The following is a 12,450-nucleotide window of genomic DNA, read 5'->3' on the forward strand; positions in this document are numbered from 1 at the left end:
GGTTGGTTAACAAAAACTGGAGCCTCCGGTTTTAACATTTCCTTTGGCCTTTGTCTGTGTTTTCTACAACTCCAACCACACTTTTATCCCATTGAGAGTATAGAAACAACAGATGTGTCTCTACCTGTCCTCCAGTGAAGGTCCTCGCTGAGCGAAGCTCCTCTGCAGGACCTTTATAGGGGAACGAGGCAGGGAACACCTCCCCTGTCTTCATGTTTAGCACTGCTTTGTAAAAAAAATACAATACTCTGTGCCAGTACTGATACACTGTACTGCCCACAAGTGGAAAAAAAGCCTGTACCATTTTCAGCTGCAATAACTGTCTGTTTCCTCAGAAATGGATTTCAACATCATGTATTCATTTCACTGTCTTTGGCATTGTGCAGTAATTATTAAATGTAAACGTGCTTATGCGTTGCTTAAAGCAAACGTGTCCACATAACCCCGTATGACTCAGGTGTGATTGTAGACATAAATTAATTTACACTATTGTATGTAACAAAATGTAACAATATTGTATGTATACAAAATGAATCTACCAGTCAAATATTAACCATTTAATGAATTATGTGTGTCCCACAAAGACAAAACAAAGGCATCCTGCAACACATCAGAAAGTCTACATTTAAAAAAAGAAACTTAGACATAAAGCATAAAATCACATTTTTACACCTTGATTTGTACATATTAAATGTGTATATCTACATTGATTTATGTTGGGCTCTGACTGGACTACTCCTGTATCTTTATGATTTTCTTGGACCAAATGGTTTAAGTAAAATAAAATATATATCTTTCAATAACACAATTGCAACTTTCTTGAAAAGGGTAACATGTATTCATCTTTGTGTTGGCCTATATTCATGTATCTTTCCACTAAAACAACATTAAAACATTAAACAGTAAAATACAGTGCATGACAGTGCCTCCATATTTTGGTACTTACAGTATATTCACACTGCTGTACATAAATGCTATTATTTTGCACTTCTGGTTAGATGCTAACAGCATTTCATTGGCTTTATACCCATGCAATTACATTTAAATTACAAGTTTAATTTTAGCTAATCTAATCATCCTGTCATTAGATATTGTCATTAGATCATGTTACAAGTTATCCTAAAAAGCTAATATCACCAAAAGGTGACACCAAACATAACCAATATACAATATATACAAGTACAAAATACTATAAAAGGAGGTGTTTTGTTTGGACTGGGGTTGAGCATGGAATGTCTCTTGCTGCTGTAGCTGCTTCCCGGACAGCATAGCACACCACAACACTGACACCAATACCAACTACAATCCCAAGACATGAGCCCAGTGGTCCATATTGGGCTCCTGCAATCGCCCCAAAGAATGCTGCCACGATTGTAGTAATTATCATAAATAATGGCTTGATGTAGTGCTTCATAACAGCCATGCCCGCCTCCTTGTAACCATCTCTTACTACCTCCAGGTCCACTTTCTGATGGCCATGATCATCCTTTGTCTCCTGCTCTTCGCCACTGACTAGAAAGAACAAACAAAAGCACAAAAGGTTCAAACAAAACAGCTTGTTACTGTCTGTAGTTAGTTTTGTGATACATTGGTTACAAAACTTGTGCTGTTCACATTTTATAGTGAACATTTCATGATTTTGAATCGACAGATTTGGTGTTTCTATTCTATTCTTGAATTTCTTTTTGTTTTACTCTTCAAAAATGTATGCTTACAGGTGGGTGGATTGTCAAGACTACTCCTCCGCTTCCTCAACCCCTCTTTTGCCTTCATTTCTGTTTTATACAAATCCTCCATATTTTTCCGCTGACATTCGTATCTTTGTTTCTGTTTTGCCAGACTTTGTTTCATTTTTTCCTCATACATCCTTTTGTCTCTGACACCTCTCTGGGCATCTTCCTCTCAAACAGATCATAGTACACTTGGGGTAAGAAGAACTCATCAGCGGTTTCCTCCACCATCACCTCAATCTTCTGCAGGAGCTCTGTCACCTGCGTACGATTACTTGAAGGTCCACAAAGAACATGATATCTGCCTCCACATTTCTCCAAAAGTGCTTTTGTACTCTCCATAACCTGTTTGGAGAGAGTGAATGTATCCTCTTCTTCACTAACAAACAGGAGCATAGTGTGTTTCCAAACCCTATCTGACAAAAGCTCCATGTGGTGCTGGATTGACTTTTTCTCATTGGCTGAAATCTCTTCCCCTAAGGGCACCACAAGCAGGAGAGCATGAGGTCCTGGGGGTAACAGAGTCACACTTTTCACAATTTCCTTTTTGATTTGGCTGGACGTGCGTTTCACAGACACTCTGTCCCAGCCTGGTGTTTCCACCACAGTCACTGTTCTTCCTGCTACTTCTCCGTGCTTCTTCACACACATGCCTCTGTCTTTCCAGTTCCCTTCTCCCAGGATGTGTCCGGCAACCACACTCTTACCGGCCCCAACTTTCCCCAGCAGTACAAGTCGGAGATCAGACTGAGGAGTAAGATCCTCTGAGGGAAACAAAAACATTAATAAATTAAACCGTAATTATGTAATTATGTATCCATTTAGCAGACTTTTTCTTCAAACTGGCCATACAGGGGGTACTTGACCTGAAGTCAGATTGCTCTACCACTGAGCTGTACACCCATCCACTTAAACCACTTTTACAGACACAATGTAAGGATTTTAGAAAATATGGTTAACTTACCAGAACATTTTGTTGAGTGCTCAGCTGCCATTTTACAGTTGAGTCAACGCAAGCCTAGTCCTGTCACCTGGTAGTCCTGTCACCTGGTCGACCTGGTTGTCTGCAACACAGATAGCCTACAGTAAATCACTTGTTAAATATGTCCCACTGCCTTTTAAAGAGGCACATATCATTCAATGCTGTTTTTTATGAATCCACTGAAGAAAAAAAACATTAAAAAATCATAATTCATGACGTACAGTAAAGAACTGTGGACAGATAACTTAACTTGCTATGTCTTGGTTAGTAGTCACTCAGTACGAGAACAATTGTGTTAAACTGTACCTTTTAAAGTTTCTTTGTGTTTAACTGAAATGTCTTGAGGAAAACTATCGACTGACATAGAAAATCAAAATGTAGCAGTTTAGCCTAAAAACTATGATGGAGTCTTACGTATTCCTGACAAACGAAGCGCTGAAGTTACACTTTCGCTTTCAATTTAGTTTAAGCCTTATATAAACAGCACCACGGAAAACATTCCACAGAAGTAGTTAAACAGTCTACATAATTTGTAAATAGATTGTAAAATAGCAACATTCAGCAAAAGAAAGAAAATAAAAGCCCTAACAAGCTCAGATAGGCTATTTGCTCTTCAAAATGTACTACTTCTTGACCGTTTAATAAGCGCAGCTATTTCAAGCAGGGCAAAATTCGTCACTCAGTACGAGAACAGTCGTGTTAAACTGTACCTTTTAAAGTTTCTTTGTGTTTAACTGAAATGTCTTGAGGAAAACTATCGACTGACATAGAAAATCAAAATGTAGCAGTTTAGCCTAAAAACTATGATGGAGTCTTACGTATTCCTGACAAACGAAGCGCTGAAGTTACACTTTCGCTTTCAATTTAGTTTAAGCCTTACATAAACAGCACCACGGAAAACATTCCACAGAAGTAGTTAAACAGTCTACATAATTTGTAAATAGATTGTAAAATAGCAACATTCAGCAAAAGAAAGAAAATAAAAGCCCTAACAAGCTCAGATAGGCTATTTGCTCTTCAAAATGTACTACTTCTTGACCGTTTAATAAGCGCAGCTATTTCAAGCAGGGCAAAATTCGTCACTCAGTACGAGAACAGTCGTGTTAAACTGTACCTTATAAAGTTTCTTTGTGTTTAACTGAAATGTCTTGAGGAAAACTATCGACTGACATAGAAAATCAAAATGTAGCAGTTTAGCCTAAAAACTATGATGGAGTCTTACGTATTCCTGACAAACGAAGCGCTGAAGTTACACTTTCGCTTTCAATTTAGTTTAAGCCTTACATAAACAGCACCACGGAAAACATTCCACAGAAGTAGTTAAACAGTCTACATAATTTGTAAATAGATTGTAAAATAGCAACATTCAGCAAAAGAAAGAAAATAAAAGCCCTAACAAGCTCAGATAGGCTATTTGCTCTTCAAAATGTACTACTTCTTGACCGTTTAATAAGCGCAGCTATTTCAAGCAGGGCAAAATTCGTCACTCAGTACGAGAACAGTCGTGTTAAACTGTACCTTATAAAGTTTCTTTGTGTTTAACTGAAATGTCTTGAGGAAAACTATCGACTGACATAGAAAATCAAAATGTAGCAGTTTAGCCTAAAAACTATGATGGAGTCTTACGTATTCCTGACAAACGAAGCGCTGAAGTTACACTTTCGCTTTCAATTTAGTTTAAGCCTTACATAAACAGCACCACGGAAAACATTCCACAGAAGTAGTTAAACAGTCTACATAATTTGTAAATAGATTGTAAAATAGCAACATTCAGCAAAAGAAAGAAAATAAAAGCCCTAACAAGCTCAGATAGGCTATTTGCTCTTCAAAATGTACTACTTCTTGACCGTTTAAAGGGGCAATTGACTGGGTTTTTGGGGTATTTCACACTGTTCCTTAAGGTCTCCGAATAGGGTATGTAACATTGGTTGGGTTGAAAATGGCCCGGGTGCTGTTCTATGCCCTCTTACAGATCGTCTGAAATGTTCCCGGGAAAAAACACTAGCTTTTCTCCTTTTATGGTATGCTCATTAATATTTAGATAAGCTGCACGCTGATTGGTTGGTTATCAACGCGTGAAGCTGGGAGCAAAAACGCAACACGGCCAACAGCAGCACTCGCTGAAACACTGAAGTTGGAGACTTGAAATAAAAACGCACAAATAAATCTATTGTGTCTACACAACACTGTTTTCAACAGATTGACTATATAACATTTGAAATGATAACATTACTTGTTTCCACTTCTGTTGTTGAAGCAAACTGGATTGACTTAGGTGGGTAGAACATTAGGCTACAGCTTAGCAACCAAACGTTGTTGCAATCGTGATTCTACTCGGCTTCAGTTAGCTAGCTAGGCTAGCTCTAGATATCTTGCTGTAAAATAACATGACAAAGATCTGGACAAACATGCATCGTGAATTGTAGATTTTCATTACACAGGTTATTTATTTGAATGAAACACAGTCAGGAACATGAATCAACGTTAGCCCCATTGCCAATAAACTAGGCTAAATTATCACACATTCTATGCTCTTGCGTTAACTAGCAAGCTAAACTTGTTTACATGCCTACAGTCTAAGTGTTACTAGTAACAGTTACTAGCAATGCTAATGTATCCTGTATCTAAAACCTACCTTTCTCCAGTTCTTTCAAATAGATTATCTAGACTGGCGTTAGCAATAAGCCAGACTGCAGTTCGTTTTCTGGCTATTTTTCGGAAGCTTCCCTTCTAATGCTGACTACAGCTAGTCTAGCTAGAGTCATTTGATGTGTGTAGAAACGTATTTAGCATTCTACCTGGTATGCTATATACAGGAAACGTTAGCATTGCTAATAACTGTTAGCACAACATCTTACTGTCCTTATAGCTTGCGGTTGCAATGAGCATACGGTTGGAACAGCACCTCTTTCCAGGTTCAGCTTCCTAGCATATCCTGCTTGAAATTGTCCAAGGTTGTCAAAACTGTCTTGGGTGAAATGTTCAGAGCAAATGAATGATTGAGTGTCGAACTTCGCCTGGATCTTCTCATAGACAACAGCAGCCATGCCTGTTGAATGTTTGGCTCCTTGGGAAGACTGTAAGTGTTAGCCTTCCCTGTACAGCCTGGAACACAGCATTTACGACCGTGGTCCATAATCAATATCCTTGTTATAATTCAAAACGTTCTTCTTTGTAATTCCTTATAAGTAGCCTACACAGAGCAGCGCGCAGCTAAACTTATATCGGAGATAGACGCTACCTCTGGCTGGTCTGGATGTAAATTCTGGGGCGTGACAAAGATACAGACCAGAGCCAATAAGAGGGCGATCACCGGTCCTACGTAGGACCGGTGGCTTTGTTGAAAAGCTAGCGTTTTACAGCCAATTTTTTTCTTTTTGAGATTTGAATAGGAAAGAGGTGTCAATAGACTTTGATATTCACGGTATGTACAGTTTACCCTCCGAACTGTCGTTTTTCAACAATGATAAGGTAAAATCGGTTTTGCAGTCAATTGCCCCTTTAATAAGCGCAGCTATTTCAAGCAGGGCAAAATTCGGGCAGCGCGCGTCATCCATGTCGGGGACGTAAAACGTCTTCCTTTTCTTCGCCCACAACACCCACGTTAGAAGCTCATATTCATTGGGCACGCCCGATAAGACGCGCGGCTACGCACACGCTCCCCCCGGTTGTTGTATGATCAGTGCTGCTGCCGCCCTCCACCATCCCCTTCTCCCCCATGCTGTTTGTGTGTTCTATCCATCTGGGGGATTATATCTCTATTGCTCCCTACCTCATATGTCATGTATGTATGTGTTGCATCGAGGAGGCAGGGAGTGCTTCCCAGATCATCCACTCCGCCAAAATGATATCTACATGTCAATGTCATGTAACAATAAATGCTCCAATCGAATACGTGATTGTCTTAACTGAACTGTTTTTATCTTGCAGAATATTAGAGAATCTTTGGTATACTACTGACCCACAATTTCTGTTTGTATAGTACTGTAGTGAATGACGGGAGTTAGTTAGGAGAGTGGTCAAGCGCTGCACTGATAATTGGGCAAGTGGCTCCACCTGTGTAGGGGAGTGTCGAGAAGGGTATAAATGGGGAGACGATCGGTAAGTCGGTAGGGGAGTGGTTGGTCTGGGAGCCGTTGTGGTGGACATCGCGAATCGTTAGACGCACTGTACGCAATCGGGGGGTGGCGGCGTTCGCAGACCATTTAGGGCTGCCGGCGTGAAGACAGCGAGGGGGGACAGGCAGCGGCGTAACAAGGACTTGGCGGGCCCGAGTGCAGATCTCACCAACGGGCCCCTTACCGACCTATCGTCAAGCGAAATTATTGAGTGTTGAGCTTAGCGATGCGCAAGGAAATTTAGGCTACTTATGATGTACAATTAAGGGTAACGACTGCTCCTTCTATGTGAAGTTGGATGACGGTTTAAAAAGTGAACGTCTCTGACTCGGGAGTCTCAGGCTCTAGATTATGCTTGCTACAACACGGAATGAGCATAATGGAACAGTCAGTCATGAGCCGACGTATCTGCAACGTTTAAATAGAGCACAGAGATGAAAAGAAAATCTGATCATTTACCGAGGCTTATCCGACGTTATGAATGACGTTTCGATCTGTCATGTGTGCTATCTGGGTACTAGTAAAAAAAAAAACAGTCACTTCGATGGTGAATATTTGATTTTATGTTCGTTAGATATGCTAGTTTACATTTAGTCTATCTAGCTTTAGCTATTTTCCGACTACATCCTGCACATAGTTTACTATATCTAACCTGGCTGCTGCCTGGTATAGCCTCGGCTTATATGTGAATTTTTATGACGTTTAATAGCCATGTCAACTGCATACACCAGACAGTAAACGTTATGTAATTATTAGCCTACCCTGGTGGCTGAGTTTCACACTCATTGCTGTTGCCGGGCTGGGGGTCAGACGTAGTGTCCTCTTCAACACGCTTCGCCACAAATCCAAATGAGGATAGTTTTGACAGCTTTGCCACCCTTACATCTTGCTCTTTTCGTTCCTGCCGCTTTCTGGAGCCACTTTTATGTTAAAGGGAATGGCATGGGGTAGCCTAATTCGCTTCAAAACGCTAATGCAACACAACTGTAGTATCCCAACAACAACTGTCTGTGGTATTCCAACAACTGGATGGGAACAATCGTGTGTGGGTGGGCGGGAATCTTTGACAACAATATTACAGAGACATCCTTGCTATTTTTCGAGGGCAATATTACTTAATAAAAACGAGATTTGTTTCATTCAGCAAAAGGCAAATGAGGAAAAATGAATTATTTGCTGTTGTTAACACTGACTGTTTTTAAAATGTTTATTGGGCAGGTGATAGCTCAAAATTCTGAATAACTGACACCATAATTGAGAAATGTTTGCGAATTCATAAGACTGGATCATATGTGATCCGCAACTTGCGATTTTAGAGCGGTGCAAGGGGCCCGGTCAGATTGCCTTAAGGGGCCCGGTCAGGTTGTCTCACTTTTACATCGAGGACGGGCCCCCTTTCGCCACGGGCCCTAGTGCAGCTGCACTCCCTATAGTTACGCCACTGGGGACAGGGCGAGGTCCCTGGCGGGTTAGGGCGACCTAGATAGCGGGGCTATAGGCGTACCCTTGTCCGCTCCCAGCCTGTGGAGGAGGCTCTCCTGCTGTTTGTGGAGCGGCCTCAAAGCGCAGACCCCAGGGGAGGGTCCCAAACCCCCGGAGAGCTGAGTATACGATTATAATCTCTGTCTCGTTCATTGTGTAGGTAGCCGCACATGATTAGTTTTTAGGTTGCGATTTTAAAGAATAGAGCGGGGAGGCAGAGTACCGCGGGAGGCACTGCGCACCCGTGCATAAGAGAACACGCGTGACTTTGCGGTGAACTGTGGGTGTGATAGCACCGTGTGGCCAATGCTTGCTGTGCCCTAGGGGGATTGAGCGTGCGTTTGCTGTGTAAGGACACGTTTGCCGTGCCCCGTGGGGGTGTGTATTTAAGAGGGGCTGCCCGAGTGACAGGCACCGGGGTCGGCCCGGTGGGGGTTTTTTAAGTGCGGGGGCTCTATCAAAGGCCGGAAGATCTGTGTGCCTGGCTCAATGCTCTCTTATGAATTCAAATAAAGTGACGTTTTTGTACTTTGAGTGTTACCTTTCCTATGTCCAGCGCGTGTACTCTCACTAGCCTGCATTGACTAACTACACTCCATAGCGGAAGCAAAGTTTATTACAGTACCTTACGTATGCATACATTGAAGGCCTAGGGAGACTTGGACAAGTAGCATTGGCAGCCATTGTGCGTATAGGCCTTCACATACCGTGAAGTATATTTCGGCCAATCGGACCATAATTACAAGTTTCACACTATTGCACCTCTCTACCAGATTAGTACAAGGCATATAACACTGAATTGAATCATATATTGCAATTAAATCAATGTCAAGGCAGATTGAGTCAAAGTTATCAATTTGTAGTTATCAATTTTAAAACTTACAAACAACATAACTTACCTTTGTCATGCTACTGCAGGCAGCTTCTGTATACCGCAATCATGTTGAGATCATTGAAGCAGTTTCCTGGAACTTTGACTGGAAGTATTCACATGACTTACCTGGGACAGGGTTGAAGTTCACAATTGATAAGGAAGTATGACAACTGAACATGACTAAGTCCAGACATTCACATATTTTGTTTTAACATGCACAGAACATCTTTGCTCTATGAAACATGAATCATTTATTGCAGAACAGTGTAACTATTAGTATTGTAAAATGCAGGGAAAGAGTCTGGTTGTGTTATTGTCATGTCTTTTTTCAGGACTATAGAGGTGTATCAAAGTTAATCTCCTGATCTGGATCAGCCAGTCTTGCTATAACAATCCTTAAGACACTCCTTCCAGCGTCTTTGACCTGAAGTAAATTCATATGCACACATTCCGAGTTACCTTAAATAAAGTAAACATACATCTTCTTGAGTAATTGTATTATTGTACTGTATTCAGGTAGTGCTTCCACTACTTTCTTGAGCATATACATCTTTGTTTAAGATGTAACATGCTCTATGAAGACATTGGTATAATGTATACATTTTATAATCAACCCCTTCTCATACTCATATGAGACATATTTACACCTTGCACATCTGACTGTTTGCTGATGTTTGCAGGTTACAGTATCGGCAGCGGACAACCCTCCAGTCTTAAACAGGGGTTTTGCAGATCTATTACCATCACATCAAAGAAAATCCAATCACATGAACCCAGAGGTCACTTGATCAGGCATGCCGTGCTTCAAGGAAAATTAGCTACACCTTTGTAAGGTTTAATTGGGGGACTTAATTCACTGGACCTTGGATCCCCAGACTGCACCTTGCATTTGGTAAAACACATAGGAGCACTACCCAATTCATTTTTCAATCACCAAACACTACAGCAGTGCAAATATACAATAGTATATGAGCACAGGGTCAATTTGACGGATGAGAATTGTTTTTCACATCCCAGTCATGCTGAGTGGGGACAAATTGGTCCATTGGAACAAAACTAGTCATAAGTCTGGCCATGAGGATTGCACAAGGTTTGTTTCTTTCGATAGCTCCTATGCTGTACAGACACAGTGAGTTTCTATGCAGAGGGATTAGGTGCTAATCAGCTGAGGGCGCATCTTTAGAACGATTGAGAGACATAAGTTCTTGTCTGTTTTTAAAATGTGTTTGAAGGTGTGTGCATGTGTGTACAAATGTTTTTGTCTGTGCTGGGAGGAGTCCTCAACTTGGGAGAGCGGTAGAAGAGGTGCTAATCAGCTGAGGGCGCATCTGTGGTAGGATTGAGAAACTCAAAAAGGGTCTGTCTGTAACTACTGTGCGTAACACAAAGGATGCATTAATTAATAATTCATTGCATTTCATTTGGCTATTTGAAAGTTGCTATTTTCATCTATTAACATCAACTTAAGAGATCTTTAGTCAACTCCATTTGCAGTTCTTAGTAAAGCCTCTAGATGGTACAGTTATCACAGTTATTGGCTGGGTTTCCCAGATTCATTAAGAAGCTCTCAACGCGAAGAGCTTCTTAGGAACGTTCTAAGAACGCTCTAGAACGCTTTTAGAACGCTCCTAAACGAATCTGGGAAACCCGGCCATTAAGAGGATTCTGTCATGGGGAAAAAGTGTTCGATTTGTGCCCCGCAATCCCTTTGGCGTTTCCTACTACATGATGAGACTGCTTTTTATTTGCTTGGTTTGACATTTGTTGTATGTGAGACCATAGTGGGCAGGGGTTAATATGAGTATGGGAATTCATCACTCAGCTTTTATTTTATCCTTTAAAATGTGTCTAACTCATGTTATATTCGGGTGTTATGAAGTTGTCAATGGTTATCTGCCAGTTACCTCTCGACATTCCTTTACGAAAGTTAATTTAATCTGACATTTTTAACAGTTTACCTCACAACGACATTGGCAACTATGCCAAAGAGAATCCCACTACATAAGCCCAGTCATCCGTATTCTGCTCCTGCAGTTGACCTAAAGACTGCTGCCTGTCACAAATGCAGGGATGATCACTGATCATGGCACTCTTGATAACCTTTTGAAATGTGCTCATCTTGGTCTCAATCAAGTACTCTGTGCTGTGATCATCTGTGAGGAAGTCTGGAGAGGTAGAAGACCTGAGAGTTTCCAGTCTGTGTTACAGACCTTTCGAAAAAGTCATGCTTTTATAAAACCTTCTGGGGACTCATTGGGGACTGTTTATTAGTAGCAATTACATATAAATTGAATGAACTTTACAAGGTTGGTTAACAAAAACTGGAGCCTCCAGTTTTAACATTTCCTTTGTCTTTTGTCTGTATTTTCTACAACTCCAACCATCATTTTGTATATCATTTCAGTGAGAATAGAATCCCAATGTGAGTATAGAAACAACAGTGGCGTCTCTACCTGTCCTCCAGTGAAGGTCCTTGCTGAGCGGAGCTCCTCTGCAGGACCTTTATAGGGGAACGAGGCAGGGAACACCTCCCCTGTCTTCACGTTTAGCACTGCTGCTTGTTTAGGTCACACTGATTTACAGCGTTTAAGAATTGAGTTGAATTTGCCTACTGAATATTTAATCCCTTCAAAGACAAAATGACGGACACACACTTCACAAGTTCAAAGTCTGCACCACATTTACAAATGTTGGTAGCAGAGCCAAGCCTGCTTTAGGGTGAGGCTGGTAGCAAAGCCAAACCTTTAGCACTGTGTAGACACACTGGATCATTACAGTATCAATGAATGAACATAAGAATACTGTAGGATAGGTGGGTTAACAGTTACCAGGCATGAGACTCGGATTGTGGCGGATGAGTCCTCAGGGTCACACCTTAACAGGAAGAATGGGGTGCCTGGATAGGAGATAGAGCTTGAGAGCTAGGGAAGGTGTGTGGGTGTGTGTGTGTGGGGGGGGGGGGCACTCCAGCATCTCACTCGTACCATGAGGCCTTATTCCAGAGGCCTTTTCTGCATGTCTTTCCCTCGCTGACTCCCTGGGTTTCCTGTCACACTTAACATACTAACTGTCTAATAAAGCATAAAAAATACTAAAAGAATATTGGACCCATCAACAACAACAAAAATAAAAATAAAAGGGTGGGAGGGTTTTGCAAGAACGTGAGAATACAATAACAGGTAATCTTGAGGTGTATCTATGCAGTGAAAATGAGTGGAGGAGGTATGGCCTTCTCATCCCAAACCTCGGTTAGGTTTGGGATGA

The 12,450-nt window shown here is 41.3% G+C and overlaps 1 long non-coding RNA gene across 7 annotated transcripts; it reads right to left on the bottom strand.

Moving 5' to 3' along the window:
* Window positions 1-544: 544 nt before the first annotated feature.
* Window positions 545-9,293, bottom strand: LOC124483560. 7 transcript variants are annotated; one of them, XR_006957861.1, is made up of 4 exons: window positions 9,212-9,293; window positions 2,695-2,794; window positions 1,716-2,494; window positions 545-1,512 (listed from the first exon to the last, which is right to left on the bottom strand). It is a non-coding gene; the product is annotated as an uncharacterized LOC124483560 (long non-coding RNA). The 7 variants fall into 7 exon arrangements; XR_006957864.1 differs by lacking the exon at window positions 9,212-9,293 and adding an exon at window positions 4,231-4,574; XR_006957860.1 differs by lacking the exon at window positions 9,212-9,293 and adding an exon at window positions 3,827-4,223.
* Between the last annotated feature and the right edge of the window lie 3,157 nt (window positions 9,294-12,450).

This window comes from Hypomesus transpacificus, chromosome 21 (assembly GCF_021917145.1).
Source record: "Hypomesus transpacificus isolate Combined female chromosome 21, fHypTra1, whole genome shotgun sequence".
NCBI lineage: Eukaryota > Metazoa > Chordata > Actinopteri > Osmeriformes > Osmeridae > Hypomesus > Hypomesus transpacificus.